Source organism: Quercus robur, chromosome 10 (assembly GCF_932294415.1).
Source record: "Quercus robur chromosome 10, dhQueRobu3.1, whole genome shotgun sequence".
NCBI lineage: Eukaryota > Viridiplantae > Streptophyta > Magnoliopsida > Fagales > Fagaceae > Quercus > Quercus robur.
In genome coordinates, this window is record NC_065543.1 from 5822974 (window position 1) to 5832365 (window position 9392).

Sequence of the window (9392 nt, forward strand, 5' to 3'; positions counted from 1 at the left end):
GACAACAAAGTGCATGCCTATTAGTTCCTTTTGTTGGCTTCTTTCTTATTGGCTTCTTTTGTCTCTAAAGGACACCAATAATGAGGCCTTGTTCCTACACTTATAGGCCTATTGCTGATCTCTACGGAGGATTCCCATAATCTTGTGGATTCCTCACAAGATTGGGTCAAAAAAGAAGAGAAATTCCATTTTACTATTCAGTCACTATTCACCTGTCACTATTCAACTGTCCCTATTCGCTGTTACTGTTCATCCGTTACTATTCATGACACTATTCAGTCCGAATTTTGCCTATTTAAGGGGGGTTGTCCCTTATGTTTTAGAGGTTTTTTAAGTCAAGTTTGAGTTCTGATTTCTCCTCCCTTAGAACTAGCCTTCTTAGAGAGAGAACCCACCTTGCTTCTACTACTACTACTACCTTGTTCACCCTTGTTCACTACAAGCCTTGTAATCCTACAAACCTTATAACTAGGACTAGTTCAAACTTTGTAACTGTTAACCTGTAACTGTTGAGATCTTGTATTCACTACTACTACTGTAAGTGTTTATCCTACTTTCAATAAGAAGTATTTTCAGTTCTATGTTCATTACTTTACTTGTTGCTACCGCCACCTTGGACGGATTACCGCCATACAGGACGGTTCTAAATTGCTTTCATTTATTTTGAACTATTGTTCTTATTTACTTTGAATTATTTTGATATATACTGCTTGGCTGGTTCTACCGCCTTATTATTGTTCTTACATTCAAGTTATTTACTTTCAAGCTACTTATTGTTCTTATCTTCAAGATATTTACTTTCTTGTTACGTACATTATTTTCACTACAATATTACTGTGCTTCCACCTCATCCTCTTCATCAGTGCGTCCCCTTCCCCCTTTATATATATATATATATATATATATGTGGTAGGGTATCAAAGCCATCTTAACAAAATGGTGAGATCTATATCTATATAGGCTTAGAAGAGAGTAAAATTAGCTTAGTAAAGCATTTATGTCCATGGAAATGGTGGTACTTGACGTTTGGCCATTCGTGGTTGATGATTTGATAGACTAAACCTTAGATGCTAATTCTTCTATAGGATCTTGACAGCTTTAGGCGTCTTGGTCTTATTTCAAACTCCAAAGGCAGGATCATGTTAGGTGCTTGGATTCAGGGAGTTAGCCGAACTACCTACCATTATGATAAGGGAGTCATTAGGAATGATCTAGCGGAGGCACGGCGTGTTAGCGAAGGGATCATATAACCTGCAATGTATTAATATGCCTGCAATTCTCACAATATAACTTAGTTGGACCTATAAAAACCTCCCATGTTAAATCAAAAATAAACTCAACTCTATTTTTTTAATGTTGAAGTTACCTCGTTAGAGATTACAAAATGCCTTTAACACGCCCAAACCTCAACCTGCCTTACTCCCGTCCGTTGTAGGTTGGGGACGGTAGGTAGGCACCACTGATCTAACCTTGTCCCATCTCGTTGTCATCCATAATTCTAGTGCGAGACGTGTGACCAGTTAGGAGAACTACCTCCAGTTATTGACCATTTTAGCTTGATCAATTGCTAGCAAGAATTGCTCTCTCTTTTCATACTTATAATTCTTGCCTCTTGGCTTTTGTCCTCGGCTCTGATATCATAAATGAGGCCAAATTTACCTCTATTCATCGGCAAAGGTTTCTAAGATACTCGATTTTAGCATTTATGGATTTGTTGATCGTCCTCAATCCAAGACAGTTACATGTCACACAAATAATAATTTGTTATCATCACTTGTCTCACTTATACGGTGCCCAGGACACCAGAGTAGTCCAAATCCAAAGCAACCTTGATCCAACCCGATCATCCTCAGCGAGTTATTTTATTGGGTAAACGGTGGCGACAGGCAAAATAGCCAGTCTAAGGTTGTATCATCCGCCTAAGTTATTTGTATTTTCTGGTTGGGTCCATGCCTTGAGCGGAATAAGAGAATTCCCATTAAACAATGTTACTGAAATTTATGAGAGATACCTCTAACTAGAGAGGACAGACTTACAGGCCCCAAACTTAATTAGCTATAGACCCCAGCAATAAAAAGAAAAGAAAAGAAAAAAATATCGAGTTTACATGGCAGATTGTTAATTTGGTTTCCCAGACGCATACTGTTACACATTCACACAATTAGACAACGCTAATTAAAGGTAAGAACATTGCCCAGCCATTTTCCTTTGGTAATGAAGAAACAAAGTTTATAAACTTTCTTTTATTTCTTCTGAGATTTATCGTAAGTCTCACTTTTTATTTGTAAAATTTGGCATAAAAAGTGAGCATTATTACATTGGCCAGCACCATAGCTAGGCTTCTCTACCAAAAACCCAGCTGAAAGGAATAATTTGCATTCCCTAGACCCTTTTTTCATTCTCTCCCTCAGCTTAATTTCTTATTCTTTGGGCAAATCCACAACATAATCCTTGAGCTTTTTGCCTTCCCTTGAAAACCCAGTTAGCTTTTCTATTTCCCATTTATCCATTATATCAAGGTAGAGACTCCAAGGGAGGAGTATAGTCCCCAATTCGAGTGGCAACAGTGGAAAAGTTCTGAAAAAGATTTTGGTCATAGCCATCATATATATATATATATATATATATATATATCAAGTGTGCTGGCATGGTAATTTTCCTTCTCACTATTTCAGCAAATGCCATGATTGTTTCATTAGGATATCGAGCTCGAAAAACTTCTCCACTATTTTGGTATAAGCATTTTCATCATGGCGCTTCTCATAAGAGGCAATTGTCATTGAGCCAGGCATATTTGAGCTAGCTTTGCGTCCGGTCCCACTGTTTCATAACAAGCTTGGCCTTGTTAGGTACCATGGGAGACAAATGTTGCTCTTTCTTGCAATGATGTGTAGATGATTCCAAGGTAAGGATTTGTACCCATGCCAACTTCCTATGGAAAATTATGAGAGCAAAGATATTTAATAACTTTAGTCATGTAATTAGAGTACTATAAGGACCGTATATGCATCTTCTTTAGCAAATAAATAAGGACTAAGAATCTTAGGTTTTTATTTAATGAGCTACTCTAAAATCTCTATTGTTCAGCACTTTTCAAGTATTGAAATGTGTTTGTGGGGGGTAAAAGACCAGGAGGCCCATGTCAATGTCTACATTGGGCCAAGGGCCCAGCTCAAGGAAAAACCCCTCCTCGGCCATGGGGAGAATCCTCCTCGGCATGGATATAGCCGAGGATAAAGGGGGCAACCTGCCACTGGTAGTGACACTCCAGATCGTTCCACGGAATAGGAAAAGTGCTAAAGCAGAAAAGGACAACGGAGAAAACGGAAGTGTCTGAGGGAAAGGCTGCCATTATTGCATTACGTGCCTTATGCCTGACACAGCCATACTCTTCTGCCTTTACAACCACTCCCAACTACTGGAAGGAAGGGCTGATGGGACAAGTACCTACCCTAGGGACCCCGTTCAGGAGGAAGGAAACTACTATAAAAAGGGAGTGGAGGGAACCAGAAAGGGTGGGGTTGAGAACCCCCCTCCCCCCCAAACAACAAACCAGAGGCACTAGGAAAAACTCCTCATTCCATGCCGAGGACCAATCCTTTCTGGAAAACTCAGTCCATCTTAGCTTGATCGTGAAGAACACCGTGATAACAGTTGTCCATACACTAAAGCCTAGCTCTTTGGTCCGCTCTCTACAAATTCATTGTACCGGGCTCACTAGTCAAAGGTCCTATACATTTTAGGTCAAGGCTGAAAAACGTGACCCTACAATTGGCGCTGTCTGTGGGAAGAGTTTGTGCGTTGGCGAATGCAACGGTTAATCATGGTCAAGTTCCTATCAGCGAGAGTCCCTCGAGAGGACCACTTTGGTGGTGGTGCAAGCTACGCGAAAGCCACCCCCCATTATTTCCAAGAACACACTATCATTGTCGTTATTCAGCTTTCACTTAGGTCTACACTCCGAAGCGTTGACTACGCGAGGAGGATTGCTAAACGGAGTTCAGTTCTAAGGGCTTCTGACGTCAGATGTGTGCGTCGTGCACTTGTCAAAGGGCTAACTCTCACGGGCCTAGTAGTCCGGTTCATTGAATTTCCTTCGGAGAAAGAAGCCAAGGGCCAAACCAGAATCTTTTGAAGCGGTTAAACAAAATCTTAGCTATGTTGAGTCCTTGGACCTCCGGCTTTTGGGAAATTGACGCGCACCGACGACACTCCAGAAGCCTAAGTGCTAGACAGAACCAAGGTCTTGCATGGTCTTCGGACTCAAACCTATGGGGAAACTAGTCACTCCAGAAGCCTAAGTGCTAGACAGAACTAAGGTCTTGCATGGTCCTCGAACTTAAACCTATGGGGAAACTAGTCACTCCAGAAGCCTAAGTGCTAGACAGAACTAAGGTTTTGCATGGTCCTCGGACTCAAACCTATGAGGAAACTAGTCACTCCAGAAATCTAAGTATCAGACAGAACCAAGGTCTTGCATGGTCCTCGGACTCAAACCCATGGGGAGACTAGCTACTTTAAAGAAAAACCTAAGTCCTAGATGGAACAAAGGTCTTGCGTGGTCCTCGGACCTCCGAATTTGTGGAAACTAACACGCGGTGGTACCTTTCTAAGCGTTTAAGCTAAGTTCAATCATGTCTGGGTCCTCGGACCAGACGCCCAAAGCAAATTAAAGCTATAAATATCATCGAAAATGAGGAGAGGAACCCTAGTACCCGGCGACCCCCTCGGACAGTTTACTTTAGGTTACACGTCCTCGGGCGGTCACCCTGTTCGCAGTACAGAACATGTGGTTGTTTTCCTGGTTAGTCTTATATAGTTGACTTACTTAGAGTCAGCGTTGTCGTGCCCGTCAGTTTTGATAAGTTCAAAGTGACAATTTTTTACCATCAATGGCATCGGTTCTAACTACTATTCGAAAGAAAAGACACCAGCACATCCATTCACAAAATAATTATTGCAGAAAAGAAAGGATACGCAAAATGAAGTAAAATCGCCTTTTTATTAGATAAAGAAGGAGTATAATGTACATAAAAGGGCTTAGACAAGCCTATATTAGAAACTAACTATAAAAAGCTATACACAGGAACGATAAATCTTCAATCTTGCTCTAGTAGCAACAAAGCAAGTCTGGATGGCACCGGCGGTGGAAGAGAAGAAGAAGTAGGAACGCCAAATCCCCATACTTGCTCTAGTAGCAATCGAGCAAGTATGGATGGTACTGGCGATGGGAAACCCGAACCCTCACATGCGTGACACACGGCGCTGGATGAAAATCCTAATTTTGTCGCACCAAAAATCTGATGTGACCTACACCTGCTTCAAATTTTGGCTGAAGGAAGAGAGACTTCATTCTCGTCCAAATGAGGGGAAGAAATATCTTTGGCCTTTGTCTCCCTTGCCTTGATTGGGCCATTCTGAATCTCGGAGACACTTGAGGCTTCTGAAGAGGGTTTGGTTCCTTCACCCCCACCCTATCCTTGACCATTTCACTCCCTAAATCTCAGTCACTCTCATAGTGGGGACTTTAGGAACAATTGGTGAGTTAGAAACCTGAAAAACTCAAGGGTTTGCGAATAAAGGGGGATGATCTCCCACCATGCGTCTTATATAGGGGGCAAACTTGGTGGCAATCAATTCACCCAAATCTCCAAGAAGGAATTGCAAGCGAGATAATTCTCGCTCAATTTCCAAAGTAGTCTTCAGCCGTTGGATTTATGTCACCTCATGAAGAGGCCCTAATTAAAACGCGCCTCGTGTACCAAAACGACAGGAACGCGGCTTGGATAGACTAAAAGAATGTCTCACAGCCAGGAACGCGCCTCAGGCAAGCGAAGAGGCTCTGGCATTAATGGAGGACAAGACTTGGCAAGTCGTGACAGAGGCCCGATGTCACCAAAACCCTCCTCTTCGTACGAGGAGCCGGACAGCAGGATTTTGAGGGGCTATTATGGGGGGTAAAAGACCAGGAGGCCCATGTCAATGTCTACATTGGGCCAAGGGCTCAGCCTAAGGAAAAACCCCTCCTCGGCTATGGGGAGAATCCTTCTCGACATGGATGTAGCCGAGGATAAAGGGGGCAACCTGCCACTGGTAGTGACACTCCAGATCGTTCCACGGAATAGGAAAAGTGCTAAAGTAGAAAAGGACAACGGATAAAATGGAAGTGTCTGAGGGAAAGGCTGCCATTATTGCATTCTGTGCCCTGTGCTTGACACAGCCATACTCTTATGCCTTTACAACCACTCCCAACTACTGGAAGGAAGGGCTGATGGGACAAGTACCTACCCTAGGGACCCAATTCAGGAGGAAGGAAACTACTATAAAAAGGGAGTGGAGGGAAACAGAAAAGGTGGGGCTGAGACCCCCCCCACCCCCCCCCCCCCCCAAAACAACAAACCAGAGGGACCAAGAAAAGCTCCTCATTCCATGCCGAGGACCAATCCTTTATGGAAAACTCAGTCCATCTCAGCTTGATCGTGAAGAACACTGTGATAACCGTTGTCCACACACTAAAACCTAGCTCTTTGGCCCGCTCTCTACAAATTCATTGTACCGGACTTACTGGTCAAAGGTCCCATACATCTTGGGCCAAGACTGAAAAACGTGACCCTAAAGTGTTATTTTCATTTTATGTTAAATAATTGAATTTATCCATTCTTAATAAATTAAAATTTTAGGACAAATGATAATTTATCAAGAATAAGATTGAAACAACAATTTGTTTTATATATATTCTTTTAAGATATTTGTTTCATACCAATCTTAACGTTGTTTCTCTCTTTCTTACTTATTTAAAAAGTAGTCAAGTGATTCAACTTAGTTAAACTAGTTTAATAAGTAAAATTGTAAGGTATGTAAGATCAAAATGCCACAAAAATAATAATTTTCTCAAATTTTTTCACAACTTGTAGTGATAAATTGTAATTAGTGTAATATTAATTTCACATGAAACCATCAGGAATATTATTTTTAATTTACATAAATTATAACTTGTCATTTTAACAATTAAAAAAAAAAGTTAGTGAAATTTAAATCGGTTATAACTTGTCACTTTAAACATTAAAAAAAAAAAAGGTTTGTGAAATTTATTATTTCATTCGACTTATTGGTGACGAGGGCTAAATCTAGGGCCTTCCATGGTCTAGAAGACCATATATTGTCTAGACGACCATATGGTATTGATTACACGGCAATAAATGATTTCTTAACCGACGAGCTTCAATGGTCAAAAAGAGCAATTATGAGCCAATTAAGTCTCCATTTAAGCTCATACATACGTTACTCAAAATAGCCAGGAGAGCCATAATGAGGCTCCCAACAGTTACACTCATAATGAGGCTCCTAAGAGTTGTACTAAGGCTATAAATAAGCCATCAAGCATCAGGAGAAAGATATGCACATTCAAACACACAGAATTACATTCTGATTCTCTGAGAGATATTGAGAACTCTACTGACTTAGTCATTCGAGAACCACTGGCTAACGCCACTTTGGTGCCTTTCTCTCTCATCTTTGTAGGGAACATAATCTCGTCAAAGCCTTGACAAGGTCCTCGACTAACGACCAGTTTTGGCTTCATCAATTGGTATGCAAAAATGCCTCAGTTCCAAGTACAGTAATTTTCACAAAACAAAGGGAAAATGTTAGAAAGACGTTACCATTCCTGGCCCAATTACATACTGAATTGTCTTCTCAATTTGTTTAATGCATCTACTCATCCTAAAAAGTAAAGGCACTTATTAAGGAGATCATCATGCCTATTTTCTTCAACAGTCCATAACCTTGACCAAATTGCCTAAGGCGTGTTATCTACACCTGTCTCATCATGAAGTGCATCATAGCCTCACAGGCATTAAACCATGATTTGTACATTAAAAGGGGCCTCTTCAGTTATCATTTTACTAGCCAAAACAACAAAGAAATCATTTAGGATTTCCTTGGTTCTTTCCCTTATTTCATTCACTTGCTTAAGAAAACCTTCTAATCAGATCAAGTCTGGCAAAAAGTCTTTGTGGTTGCTAACTTTTTTCAACTGGTTTAAGTAGAGTCAAAATGTTATCTAGCTGAATCCTCCATACACTTGAAGATTTCAACTTTCTCAGGTGGCATGGAATGGGTTACTCCAAGCTTGAGCTCTTGTGAAGGATTAAACGATTTCTTGAGATTGTATTCTCCCACTCCAACATTGAGCAAAAGCAATGAAATTTGGGTTTTTGTATGTGCAAAGCCATAATCGGCTTGACCACATGTATTAAAGTAATTGGTTTTGATGTCCCAATTTTTAATCTAATTGTATATGTGTATGAAGTTCTCTTCTACATATTTGAATCCCAGCCTTTATCCCCCCTAGACCCCACAAGTACTTGTACTTGTGGAGTGACCATCGCACTAAGGATGTGCGGTGGTATGTCCCACATCAATTAATCCTTCATATTCTTGTCACACACACATTACACCCCTTAAAGTTTGTGATTACTTCAGTATGAAAACCAATAATTAGTGACAAAAAGTAGCAAGAAAACCATGATATGAATCTCCATACAAGACAGTAATTAAAGGGGGTCTATAATTTACCCCCAAAAATGAGATCTATGCAGTCCAATAATTATTTAATACATTAAATGTGTGTATATATATATATATATATATATATATATGTACTAATTAGTTATTCTCACAATTCTTTTGAATAGAAAGATTGTGGTTAAGGAGGAGGGGAGTTTCAAAGCTAACCATTTTTACGGGCCCAATTTTTTTTATTCATATTCATTTTTATATTTTGGGTTCAAATGGATTAATAGGTTTGGATTTAAATTTGTTAGGTATAATAATAGGTTCTAGGTTCAACTAGCCTGTCTTGGTGTGTGAGTGGAGAGAGAAAGAGAAGGCTAACCTTATGGCCTGTTTGGAAGTTTAAAAAAGGAATGGGAGTAGAGTAGAGAGAGGGAAAGTAATTCAATTACCTTGTTTGGAAGTTTTTTAAGGAAGGAGGGGAAGGAGTTTGGAGGGGTTTCAACCACCTCTAACTCCTCATTTTTAATTCCCCCAAATTGGAGAGATCTGGAGGGAGAGTAGAGTAGATAAATTATTAACTAGATAAATTTCCCAATTTATCCTTTCTAAATTAATAATAGACCAATGTTGCAAGTCCATTTTCAAATAGGGGTAAATTTGTCTATTTCAATTATTTTTTCTCATCTCCATCATAATTTTTAAAACATCCAAACAAGGGGAAGGGTTAATTACTCCCTTCATCCTTACTAATTTTAAAAACATCCAAACAAGGTGGAGGGAAACCATTCCCCTCTACTCTCCTCCCCACTACTCTCCTCCCCTCTACTTCCCTCTACTCTCCTCCCTCTCTAAACTTCCAAATGGGCCATTAGTTA

At 40.2% G+C, this 9392-nt stretch overlaps 1 pseudogene; it reads right to left on the reverse strand.

The window, feature by feature from the left end:
* Positions 1–2412: 2412 nt before the first annotated feature.
* On the reverse strand, positions 2413–8387 carry LOC126703771 (stearoyl-[acyl-carrier-protein] 9-desaturase, chloroplastic-like; annotated as a pseudogene).
* Positions 8388–9392: the final 1005 nt, after the last annotated feature.